Genomic DNA, 15,000 nt, shown 5'->3' with positions numbered 1-15,000 from the left:
AACATGTATATACACACAAACATGTAAACACACACAAACATGCATATACACACAAACATGTATATACACACAAACATGCAAACACACACAAACATGCATATACACACAAACATGTATATACACACAAACATGCAAACACACACAAACATGCATATACACACAAACATGTGTATACACACAAACATGCAAACACACACAAACATGCAAACACACACAAACATGCATATACACACAACATGTATATACACACAAACATGTAAACACACACAAACATGCATATACACACAAACATGTATATACACACAAACATGCAAACACACACAAACATGCATATACACACAAACATGTATATACACACAAACATGCAAACACACACAAACATGCATATACACACAAACATGTGTATACACACAAACATGCAAACACACACAAACATGCATATACACACAAACATGTATATACACACAAACATGCAAACACACACAAACATGCAAACACACACAAACATGCATATACACACAAACATGCAAACACACACAAACATGCATATACACACAAACATATATATACACACAAACATGCAAACACACACAAACATGCATATACACACAAACATGTATATACACACAAACATGCAAACACACACAAACATGCATATACACACAAACATGTATATACACACAAACATGCAAACACACACAAACATGCATATACACACAAACATGTATATACACACAAACATGCAAACACACACAAACATGCATATACACACAAACATGTATATACACACAAACATGCAAACACACACAAACATGCATATACACACAAACATGCAAACACACACAAACATGCATATACACACAAACATGCAAACACACACAAACATGCAAACACACACAAACATGCATATACACACAAACATGTATACACACACAAACATGCAAACACACACAAACATGCATATACACACAAACATGTATATACACACAAACATGCAAACACACACAAACATGCAAACACACACAAACATGCATATACACACAAACATGTATATACACACAAACATGCAAACACACACAAACATGCAAACACACACAAACATGCATATACACACAAACATGTATATACACACAAACATGCAAACACACACAAACATGCAAACACACACAAACATGCATATACACTTAAACATGTATATACACACAAACTTGCAAACACACACAAACATGCAAACACACACAAACATGCATATAGACTTAAACATGTATATACACACAAACATGCAAACACACACAAACATGCAAACATACACAAACATGCAAACACACACATACACACACAAACATGCATATACACACAAACATGTATATACACACAAACATGCAAACACACACAAACATGCAAACATACACCAACATGCAAACATACACAAACATGCAAACACACACACACACACATACACACACAAACATGCATATACACACAAACATGTATATACACACACACATGCAAACACACACAAACATGCAAACATACACCAACATGCAAACATACACAAACATGCAAACACACACACACAAACATACACACACAAACATGCATACATACACAAACAAGCAAACATACACAAACATGCAAACACACACAAACATGCATATACACACAAACATGTATATACACACAGACATGCAAACACACACAAACATGCAAACATACACAAACATGCAAACACACACACACACATACACACACAAACATGCATATACACACAAACATGTATATACACACAAACATGCAAACACACACAAACATGCAAACATACACCAACATGCAAACATACACAAACATGCAAACACACACACACATACACACAAACATGCATATACACACAAACATGTATATACACACAAACATGCAAACACACACAAACATGCAAACATACACCAACATGCAAACATACACAAACATGCAAACACACACACACACACACACACACACACACACATACACACACAAACATGCATACACACACAAACATGCATATACACACAAACATGTATATACACACAAACATGCAAACACTCACAAACATGCAAACATACACAAACATGCAAACACACACACACACATACACACACAAACATGCATATACACACAAACATGTATATATACACAAACATGCAAACACACACAAACATGCAAACATACACCAACATGCAATCATACACAAACATGCAAACACACACACATATACACACACAAACATGCATATACACACAAACATGTATATACACACAAACATGCAGACACACACAAACATGCAAACATACACCAACATGCAAACATACACAAACATGCAAACACACACACACACACACACACACATACACACACAAACATGCAAACACACACAAACATGCATATACACACAAACATGTATATACACACAAACATGCAAACACACACAAACATGCATATACACACAAACATGTATATACACACAAACATGCAAACATACACAAACATGCAAACACACACAAACATGCATATACACACAAACATGTATATACACACAAACATGCAAACACACACAAACATGCATATACACACAAACATGTATATACACACAAACATGCAAACATACACAAACATGCAAACACACACACACATACACACACAAACATGCATATACACACAAACATGTATATACACACAAACATGCAAACACACACAAACATGCAAACATACACCAACATGCAAACATACACAAACATGCAAACACACACACACACACATACACACACAAACATGCATATACACACAAACATGTATATACACACAAACATGCAAACACACACAAACATGCAAACATACACAAACATGCAAACACACACACACACACATACACACACAAACAAGCAAACACACACAAACATGCATATACACACAAACATGTATATACACACAAACATGCAAACACACACAAACATGCATATACACACAAACATGTATATACACACAAACATGCAAACATACACAAACATGCAAACACACACACATACACACACAAACATGCATATACACACAAACATGTATATACACACAAACATGCAAACACACACAAACATGCAAACATACACCAACATGCAAACATACACAAACATGCAAACACACACACACACACATACACACACAAAAATGCATATACACACAAACATGTATATACACACAAACATGCAAACACACACAAACATGTACACACACATGCACAAACATGCAAACATACACAAACATGCAAACACACGCACACACATACACACACAAACATGCATATACACACAAACATGTATATACACACAAACATGCAAACACACACAAACATGCAAACATACACCAACATGCAAACATACACAAACATGCAAACACACACACACACATACACACACAAACATGCATACACACACAAACAAGAAAACATACACAAACATGCAAACACCAACAAACATAAAAAATACACAAACATCCATACACAAACATGCAAACATACACAAACATGCAAACACACACCAACATGCAAACATACACAACCATGCAAACACACACGTGCACACATGCACCACACACAAGGAAACACACATGCACACATGTACACACACATGCACAAACTTGCACACATGTACACAAGCATGCACACGCACACACACACACACACACACACACACACACACACACACACACAGTCTGGTTTAGTAGATGTTAGCACTTTATTTTTGCTCCACTCTTGAAAAGAAGAGATTATGCAAATTGACTTTACAAACTTTCTCACTGACTGATTCTCTTCTCCTTTTACTCACAATTCATGTGTGTGTGTGTGTGTGTGTGTGTGTGTGTGTGTGTGTGTGTGTGTGTGTGCGTGTGTGTGTGTGTGTCACACAAATGCTCTCTGAGGCATTGCAATCATTAAAGATGAAAGCAGTATTCAAGGATGTTTGTGTTTGTTTGCTGTTTTTTCTCCTACACAGTTTTTGGAAACCAGCCAACGCCCTAAAAATCTGATGCTTCCCTCCCTGTGACACACACACACACACACACACACACACACACACACACACACGCGCACACACACACGCACACACACTTGTCAGTGTGATGTGACAAACGACATGCACGCCCCCTCACAAAGTATTTTGCCGCAGCCAAAAAACAAACCTTGACGTTTGTCACAAGAATTCTTAAAAGACTTGCAGAGGAATTGTTTAAAAAAACAAAACAAAACAAAAAGCGTGTTAGCCAGCTGCTGCGCTAACGTGCTAAAGCTAGCTTGCGTCACATGATCGTGTTTTGTTGTCGCATTCTCCACGTTTGGATTTATCTGCTCAACATTTTCTCTTCGTTTACACTCTCATCGATATTTAAAGTTACATAAACTCTAATTAATGTGTCTATTAACTCATCAATGTGTATATTCACTAATTATTGTGTGTAATAACTAATGAATGTGTATATTAACTCATTATTATGTATATTAAGTGATAATTGAGTTATTAACTAATTAGTGTATTAACTAATTATTGTGTATATTGAGTAAATAATGTGTATATTAACTAATCAATGTGTATATTAACTAAGTGTGTATATTAAGTAATTATTGTGTGTATTAACTAATTAATGTGTCTATTCACTAATCAATGTGTATATTAACTCATTAGTGTGAATATTAAGTATTTATTGTGTGTAATAACTAATGAATATGTATATTGACTCATTATTATGTATATTAAGTAATTATTGTGTTTATTAACTAATTAGTGTATTAACTAATTGTTGTGTATATTAAGTGAATAATGTGTATATTAACGAATCAATGTGTATATTAACTCATTAATGTGTATATTAAGTAACTATTGTGTATTAACTAAATAATGTGTCTATTAACTAATTATTGTGTCTATTAACTAATCAATGTGTCTATTAACTAATTAATGTGTATATTAACTCATTATTGTGTATATTAAGTAATCCATGTGTATATTAACTAATGAATATGTATATTAACTAATCAATGTGTATATTAACTCATTAGTGTGAATATTAAGTATTTATTGTGTGTAATAACAAATGAATATGTATATTTACTCATTATTATGTATATTAAGTAATAATTGTGTTTATTAACTAATTAGTGTATTAACTAATTATTGTGTATATTAAGTGAATAATGTGTATATTAACTAATCAATCTGTATATTAACTCATTAGTGTGTATATTAAGTAATTATTGTGTGTATTAACTAAATAATGTGTCTATTAACTAATTATTGTGTCTATTAACTAATCAATGTGTATAGTAACTAATGAATATGTATATTAACTAATCAATGTGTCTATTAACTAATTAGTGTGAATAGTAACTAATTAATGTGTAAAGTGACTAATGTGTATATTAACTCATTATTGTGTATATTAAGTAATCCATGTGTATATTAACTAATGAATATGTATATTAACTAATCAATGTGTCTATTAACTAATTAGTGTGAATAGTAACTAATTAATGTGTAAAGTGACTAATGTGTATATTAACTCATTTTTGTGTATTTTAAGTAATTAAGGTGTGTATTAACAAATGATTTTGTATAATAATGTGTTTATCAACTAATTATTGTGTACATTAAGTAATGAATGTGTATATTAACTAATTAGTGTGTCTATTAACTAATCAATGAGTGTATTAACAAATGATTTTGTATATTAAGTAATTAGTATGTATATTAACTAATTAGTGTGTATAATAACTAATTAATGTGCATATTAACCAATAAATGTGTATATTAATTAATGAATGTGTGTATTAACTAAATAATGTGTATATTAAGTAAGTGTTGTGTATATTACCTAATTAATGTGTATATTAACTAATTTGTGTGTATATTAACTTATTAATGTTTATATTAACTAATGATTGTGTATATTACCTTATTAATGTGTGAATTAACTAACTAATGTGTATATTAACTAATTGTTGTGTATATTACCTAATTAATGTGTATATTAACTAATGATTGTGTATATTAACTAATAATGTGTATATTAACTAATAAATGTGTATATTAATTAATTGTGTTTATTAACTAAATAATGTGTCTATTAACAAATGTTTGTGTATATTAACTAATTTTTGTGTATATTACCTAATTAATGTGTATATTAACTAATTATTGTGTATATTAACTAATAATGTGTATATTAACTAATAAATGTGTATATTAATTAATTGTGTATATTAACTAAATAATGTGTATATTAACAAATGTTCGTGTATATTAACTCATTGTTGTGTATATTAACTAATAATGTGTATGTTAACTAATTGCTGTGTATAATAACTCATTATCGTTTATATTAACTAATAAATGTGTATATTAATTAATTGTGTATATTAACTAAATAATGTGTATATTAACAAATGTTCGTGTATATTAACTCATTGTTGTGTATATTAACTAATTAATGCGTATATTAACTAATTATTGTGTATATTAACTAATAATGTGTATGTTAACTAATTGCTGTGTATAATAACTCATTATCGTTTATATTAACTAATACATGTGTATATTAATTAATTAATGTGCATATTACCTAATTAATGTGTATATTAACTCATTATTGTGTATATTAACTAATGAATGTGTATATTAACTAATAAATGTGTATATTAACTAATTATTGTGTATATTAACTAATTAATGTGTATTTTAACTAATTAATGTGTATATCAACAAATGTTTGTGTATATTAACACATTTTTGTGTATATTAACTAATTCAAGTGTATATTAACTAATTATTGTGTATATTAACTCATTAATGTGTATATTAACTAATGCATGTGTATATTAACTAATTATTGTGTATATTACCTTATTAATGTGTGAATTAACTAATTAATGTGTATATTAAGTAATTGTTGTGTATATTACCTAATAAATAAATGATAAATATGAATGTGTATGTTAAATAATTATTGTGTATATTAACTAATTATTGTGTATATTAACAAATCAATGTGTATATTAACTCATTATTGTGTATATTAACAAATTAATGTGTATATTAACTCATTAATGTGTATATTAACTAATTCATGTGTATATTAACTCATTACTGTGTATATTAACTCATTAATGTGTATATTAACTAATTAATGTGTATATCAACAAATGTTTGTGTATATTAACTAATTTTGTGTGTATTAACTAATTAATGCGTATATTAACTAATTATTGTGTATATTACCTTATTAATGTGTGAATTAACTAATTAATGTGTATATTAAGTAATTGTTGTGTATATTACCTAATGAATGTGTATGTTAAATAATTATTGTGTATATTAACTAATTATTGTGTACATTAACAAATTAATGTGTATATTAACTCATTATTGTGTATATTAACAAATTAATGTGTATATTAACTCATTAATGTGTATATTAACTAATTCATGTGTATATTAACTAATTATTGTGTATATTAACTCATTAATGTGTTTATTATCTAATTCATGTGTATATTAACTCATTAATGTGTATATTAACTAATGCATGTGTATATTAACTAATGATTGTGTATATTAACTCATTAATGTGTATATTAACTAATGCATGTGTATATTAACTCATTATTGTGTATATTAACTCATTAATGTGTATATTAACTAATGCATGTGTATATTAACTCATTATTGTGTATATTAACTCATTAATGTGTATATTAACTAATGCATGTGTATATTAACTAATTATTGTGTATATTACCTTATTAATGTGTGAATTAACTAATTAATGTGTATATTAAGTAATTGTGGTGTATATTACCTAATAAATAAATGATAAATATGAATGTGTATGTTAAATAATTATTGTGTATATTAACTAATTATTGTGTATATTAACAAATTAATGTGTATATTAACTCATTATTGTGTATATTAACAAATTAATGTGTATATTAACTCATTAATGTGTATATTAACTAATTCATGTGTATATTAACTAATTATTGTGTATATTAACTCATTAATGTGTTTATTATCTAATTCATGTGTATATTAACTAATTATTGTGTATATTAAGTCATTAATGTGTATATTAACTAATTAATGTGTATATCAACAAATGTTTGTGTGTATTAACTAATTTTTGTGTATATTAACTAATTAATGCGTATATTAACTAATTATTGTGTATATTACCTTATTAATGTGTGAATTAACTAATTAATGTGTATATTAAGTAATTGTTGTGTATATTACCTAATGAATGTGTATGTTAACCAATTATTGTGTATATTAACTAATTATTGTGTACTTTAACAAATTAATGTGTATATTAACTCATTATTGTGTATATTGACGAATTAATGTGTATATTAACTCATTAATGTGTATATTAACTAATTCATGTGTATATGAACTAATTATTGTGTATATTAACTCATTAATGTGTTTATTATCTAATTCATGTGTATATTAACTCATTAATGTGTATATTAACTAATGCATGTGTATATTAACTAATTATTTTGTATATTAACTCATTAATGTGTATATTAACTAATACATGTGTATATTAACTCAGTATTGTGCATATTAACTCATTAATGTGTATATTAACTAATGCATGTGTATATTAACTAATTATTATGTATATTACCTTATTAATGTGTGAATTAACTAATTAATGTGTATATTAAGTAATTGTGGTGTATATTACCTAATAAATAAATGATAAATATGAATGTGTATGTTAAATAATTATTGTGTATATTAACTAATTATTGTGTACATTAACAAATTAATGTGTATATTAACTCATTATTGTGTATATTAACTCATTATTGTGTATATTAACAAATTAATGTGTATATTAACTCATTAATGTGTATATTAACTAATTCATGTGTATATTAACTAATTATTGTGTATATTAACTTATTAATGTGTTTATTATCTAATTCATGTGTATATTAACTCATTAATGTGTATATTAACTAATTATTGTGTATATTAACTCATTAATGTGTATATTAACTAATGCATGTGTATATTAACTAATTATTGTGTATATTAACTCATTAATGTGTATATTAACTAATGCATGTGTATATTAACTCATTATTGTGTATATTAACTCATTAATGTGTATATTAACTAATTCATGTGTATAATAACTAATCCTTGTGTATATTAAGTCATTAATGTGTGAGTTACATAACACTTCATGTTGTGGATTTGATCTAAATGTGTTTTTTCTCTTCTCCTTCCCTCGTGTGTGACTTTAATCCTTCCATCCTCCGCCTTGAAACCAAGAAGGTAAGATTAAGGATTTTTCTTACCATGTGTGTGTGTGTGTGTGTGTGTGTGTGTGTGTGTGTGTGTGTGTGTGTGTGTGTGTGTCCACACGGTCAGTGGACAGCCCCCCTTGACTGCGTGCTCAGTCGGTGTGATGATGCGTGGCTGGTGTTGCTACTCGAGCGTGCACGGCTGCACTGATACATGAGGCTTGTGTGCGTCTCTTGTGTGCGTCTCTTGTGTGCGTCTCTTGTGTGCGTCTCTTGTGTGCGTCTCTCGTGTGCGTCTCTCGTGTGCGTCTCTCGTGTGCGTCTCTTGTGTGCGTCTCTGCACCTCCTCCGAGGGCCTCGCCTCGGCGCTCAACTCCAGCCTAATTTGTGACAATGAGTGATTTTGCACACGTGCTCGGAGACAGGAAAGGTCAGCGTGAGGTGGCAGGACACAAAGGTCAGGGGTCATGGTCAAGAAGAACTTCCCAATCGGCAAAAGTGGCGAAGGAAGGCAGGAAGCGAGGCGAGGCGGGCGGAGACCTGCAGGAAACGGATGGTGTGAAGGCTGAGAGGCGGGGGTGTGACCAGTGAGGGAACTGAAATAGATTTCCTCCCAGAAGCAACACATGGAAATGTAGCAGGAAGGAAGTGAAACGTGTTAGATTGTCTTCTAAAAACAGCTACAAAGTGGTGACTATCATGCTACCTATCGGCGAATGCTAATTGCACCGAGACGTCGTGCTGACTAAAAGTAAGCACAGCATTTCATTAGTCTGGAAACATCTGTCATGTAAAATACTCACATAAGTCTGAACAGTAGACCACCACCACGTACGCCTGTGGGCATCCGCCATCGTCAGTGTCAGAGTTGAGCAGAGGTCAAGTCACAAATCATAAAAAGGCTTTCCTACTAATTACAAGGTGGTGAACATTATCATCAAGGGGGGTGGATAGTATCATATAGATGGCGGAAAAATCATCATCTAGTGGTGAAAATTATTACCATTGTGATGAAAGTCATCATCAAGGTGGTGAGAATCATCATTGATGTGCTGAAAATCGTCATTGAGGTGTTGAAAATCATCATTGTGGTGGTGACAATTATCATGGAGGTGTTGAAAATTATCTTTGAGATGATGAAAATCATCTTTGAGGTGACAAAAATTGTCCTCGAGATGATGAAAATCATCATCGATGTGCTGAAAATCATCATCGAGGTGGTGAAAATCATCATCGATGTGCTGAAATTCATCCTCTAGGTGGTGGGAATCATCATCCATGTGGTGAAACTCATCATCAGGTGGTGAGAATTATCATCGAGGTGGTGAGAATCATCATCGAGCTGGTGAAAATCATCATCGAGGTGGTGAAAATCATCCTCGAGGTGGTGAGAATCATCATCCAGGTGGTGAAACTCATCATGGAGGTGGTGAAAATCATCATGGAGGTGTTGAAAACTCTCATCGAGCTGGTGAAAATCATCATCGAGGTGGTGAAAATCATCATCGAAGTGGTGAAAATCTTCATCGAGGTGGCAAAATTGTCCTCAAGTTGGTGAAAATCATTATCGAGGTGGTGAAAATTATTATCATTGTGATGAAAGTCATCATCGAGGTGGTGAGAATCATCATCAAGGTGGTGAAAATCATCATCGATGTGCTGAAAATCATCATCGAGGTGGTGAAAATCATCATCGATGTGCTGAAATTCATCCTCGAGGTGGTGAGAATCATCATCCAGGTGGTGAAACTCATCATCGAGGTGGTGAGAATTATCATCGAGGTGGTGAGAATCATCATCGAGCTGGTGAAAATCATCATCGAGGTGGTGAAAATCATCCTCGAGGTGGTGAGAATCATCATCCAGGTGGTGAAACTCATCATGGAGGTGGTGAAAATCATCATGGAGGTGTTGAAAACTCATCGAGCTGGTGAAAATCATCATCGAGGTGGTGAAAATCATCATCGAAGTGGTGAAAATCTTCATCGAGGTGGCAAAATTGTCCTCAAGTTGGTGAAAATCATTATCGAGGTAGTGAAAATTATTATCATTGTGATGTAAGTCATCATCATGGTGGTGAGAATCATCATCGAGGTGGTGAAAATCTTCATCGAGGTGTTGAAAATCATAATTGATGTGCTGAAAATCATCATTGAAGTGGTGAAAGTCATCATCGAGGTGTTGAAAATCATCATCGACCTGGTGAAAATCATCATCGAGGTGGTGAAAATCATCATCGAAGTGGTGAAAATAATCATTGAGGTGGTAAAATTGTCCTCAAGGTGGTGAAAATTATTATTGAGGTGGTGAAAATCATCATTGAGGTGGCAAAATTGTCCTTGAGTTGGTGAAAATCATTATCGGGGTGGTGAAAATTAAAACTCATCGTGATGAAAGTCATCATCAAGGTGGTGAGAATCATCATCGAGGTTGTGAAAATCCTCATCGAGGTGTTGAAAATCATCATTGATGTGCTGAAAATCGTCATTGAGGTGGTGAAAATTATCATGGAGGTGTTGAAAATCATCATAGAGGTGGTGAAAATCATCATCGATGTGTTGAAAATCATCTTTGAGATGATGCAAATCATCTTTGAGGTGACAAAATGTGTCCTCGAGGTGATGAAAATCATCATTTATGTGCTGAAAATCATCGAGGTGGTGAGAATTATCATCGAGGTTGTAAAAATCATCATCGAGGTGTTGAAAATCATCATCAAGGTGTTGAAAATCATCATCGAGGTGTTGAAAATCATAATTGATGTGCTGAAAATCATCATCAAGGTGGTGAGAATTATCATCGAGGTTGTGAAAATCATCATCGAGGTGTTGAAAGTCATCAACGAGGTGTTGAAAATCATCAACGAGGTGTTGAAAATCATCATCAAGCTGGGGAAAATCATCATCGAGGTGGTGAAAATCATCATCGAGGTGGTGAAAATCATCATCGAGGTGGCAATATTGTCCTCAAGTTGGTGAAAATCATTATCGAGGTGGTGAAAATTATTGTCATCGTGATGAAAGTCATCATCGAGGTGGTGAGAATCATAAAATCATTATCGAGGTGGTGAAAATTATTGTCATCGTGATGAAAGTCATCATCGAGGTGGTGAGAATCATCATCGAGGTGGTGAAAATCATCATCGAGGTGTTGAAAATCATAATTGAGGTGCTGAAAATCATCATTGAAGTGGTGAAAGTCATCATCGAGGTGTTGAAAATCATCATTGAGCTGGTGAAAATCATCATTGAGGTGGTGAAAATCATCATCGAGGTGGTGAAAATCATCATTGGGGTGGCAAAATTGTCCTCAAGGTGGTGAAAATCATTATCGAGGTGGTGAAAATCATTATCGAGGTGGTGAAAATCATCTTAGAGATTATGAAAATCATCTTTGAGGTGGCAAAACTTGTCCTTGGGGTGATGGAAATCATCATCGAGGTGGTGAAAATAATCATGAGGAGGTAAAACTCATCATCGAGGTGAGGAAAATTTTCTTTGAGGTGGTAAAATTGTCCTCAAGGTGGTGAAAATCATTATCTTTGAGATGATGAAGATCATCTTAGAGGTGGTAAAATACGCCTTCAAGGTGGTGAAAATCATCATCGAGGTGATAAAAATCATCTTTGAGATGATGAAAATCATCTTTGAGGTGGAAGAACCTGTACTCGAGGTGATGAGAATCATCATCGAGGTGGTGAAAATCATCCTTTAGGCGGTGAAAATCATCATTAGTAAACAAAGCATCTCTCCTGGGTTGTAATAATCAATTGAGTAACCAAAGTCTTTTTGAAGTGCTGGCATGTTTACGTTTAAGAGACTGCAGAACAAACATGACATCATTATGACATGAACTGTAATCTGGCTGTGAGCAGGCCACTGCATGAACACATCTGGTCCTAAGTCACACATCTGGTCCTAAGTCACACATCTGGTCCTAAGTCACACATCTGGTCCTAAGTGACACTAATCATATTTACATTGAGGTCATCATCTAAAGTTGCAGCCACCATCTTTTCTAACCGCCTGCTACAAACAAATGTTGGAAGGAGATGTTTCCCCCAGGATGACTCTGAGACGAGTGCAGCAGAAGAAGAAGAAAAAAAGCACGTCGGCCTTCATTTTCCTGCTCTGAGGCTTTGAGGCTGTTCTTGGCCTGCAGAGTCCAGGCAGAAAGTTCTAGAAACCAAAGCAACTTTATTTACAAGCATCAAAGTTAGCGTTTGGATGCGCTTAGAAATTAGCAGACAACTTTTGGACTGCCGATGGAAGTCGGAAGCTGAGGAGTCTTCAAGTTCAACTGCTGTCAAAGTGTCCCTGCACACACACACACACACACACACACACACACACACACATGCACACACACATGCACACACACACATATATAAATGATAAATAATAAATGGGTTATACTTGTATAGCGCTTTTCTACCTTCAAGGTACTCAAAGCGCTTTGACAGTATTTCCACATTCACCCATTCACACACACATTCACACACTGATGGCGGGAGCTGCCATGCAAGGCGCTAACCAGCAGCCATCAGGAGCAAGGGTGAAGTGTCTTGCCCAAGGACACAACGGATGTGAATAGGATGGTTGAAGGTGGGGATTGAACCCCAGTAACCAGCAACCCTCCGATTGCTGACACGGCCACTCTACCAACTTCGCCACGCCGTCCCATATATATATATATACACTATATATATATATATATATATATATATATATATATATATATATATATATATATATATATATATATATATATATATATATATATATATATATATATATATATATATATATATATATATATATATACATACAGTCACACACATATGTACACAGACACACACACATATATATATATACATATATAAATATATATTTTTATATATATATATACATACACACACAAATTTACAGACACACATATATATACATATAAACAGACACACACACACATATACAGACACACACAAATATACATAGACACACACGTATATACAGACACACATATATTCAGACACACACATACTGTATATACACAGACACACACACATCATCATCGGCGGTCACTCGAAACGAGTATGACTGTCCTCCGTAGGGTCGTCCCTATATGGAGGACGCCTGTGCGTGGAATCTTTTAATGTGGGGAGACTGGTGCACGGTCAGCCACCACACAGTCCTTGGCATTGAGCGGGCCAGGGTCCAGTGGCATGGAGACCAAGACGACTGGGGACCCGTCTTTGCTGCAGCCTTCATCCGCCTTCCCAGCCGTTGTGGTGCATTCCGCTGCCGCCATCTTCCGCCTGGTCCACCGTTGAGGCGGTTTTCACTATTCGCCCATAGCTGGGGTTATTTACCCATAGCTGGGACAGGGGTTGACTGGGCACCAGGGCATGTCCACACACCGGTGGGCCTGCATGCCCCGTCTCTGGGGCCCCCTGCTGCTCCGAGATCCCGTACAACTTAGCCTGGAACCGCGAGGTTCCAGTTACCGTGTGTGGCCACGAGGAGGCATGTACGAGTCTTGACAATGGAGAGGCTATGTACCGGCTGAGGAGGCTTATGCACTCGGCTCCTCTTTTCGCCCTCTGAGACAGAGGGCTAGCCGGCGGCACTAGCTGAAAGCAATGAGTATCAGGCAGAAGC

The sequence above is a fragment of the Entelurus aequoreus genome, linkage group LG09 (genome assembly GCF_033978785.1).
Source record: "Entelurus aequoreus isolate RoL-2023_Sb linkage group LG09, RoL_Eaeq_v1.1, whole genome shotgun sequence".
Lineage (NCBI taxonomy): Eukaryota > Metazoa > Chordata > Actinopteri > Syngnathiformes > Syngnathidae > Entelurus > Entelurus aequoreus.
This window is presented reverse-complemented; position numbering follows the sequence as displayed.